The following is a 317-nucleotide window of genomic DNA, read 5'->3' as shown; positions in this document are numbered from 1 at the left end:
GATCCACCCGCCTCAGCCTCCCAAAGTGCTGGGATTATAGGCGTGAGCCACCACGCCCGGCCTAACATTTCACATTTTAATAATTTAAAATCCCAATGAAAAATGCATGGAACAGAAACTTCACCAAAGACAACAAATGAATGTCAAATAAACAAACACATGAAAAAATGCTCAACATCTTAGAACTAGAGAAATGCAAATTGGCCGGACACAGTGGCTCACATCTGTAATCCCAGCACTGTGGGAGGCCTAGGTGGGCGGATCACCTGAGTTCAGGAGTTTGAGACCAGCCTAGCCAACATGGTAAAATCCACTCT

This window comes from Mandrillus leucophaeus, unplaced genomic scaffold, assembly GCF_000951045.1.
Source record: "Mandrillus leucophaeus isolate KB7577 unplaced genomic scaffold, Mleu.le_1.0 Scaffold253, whole genome shotgun sequence".
NCBI lineage: Eukaryota > Metazoa > Chordata > Mammalia > Primates > Cercopithecidae > Mandrillus > Mandrillus leucophaeus.
This window is presented reverse-complemented; position numbering follows the sequence as displayed.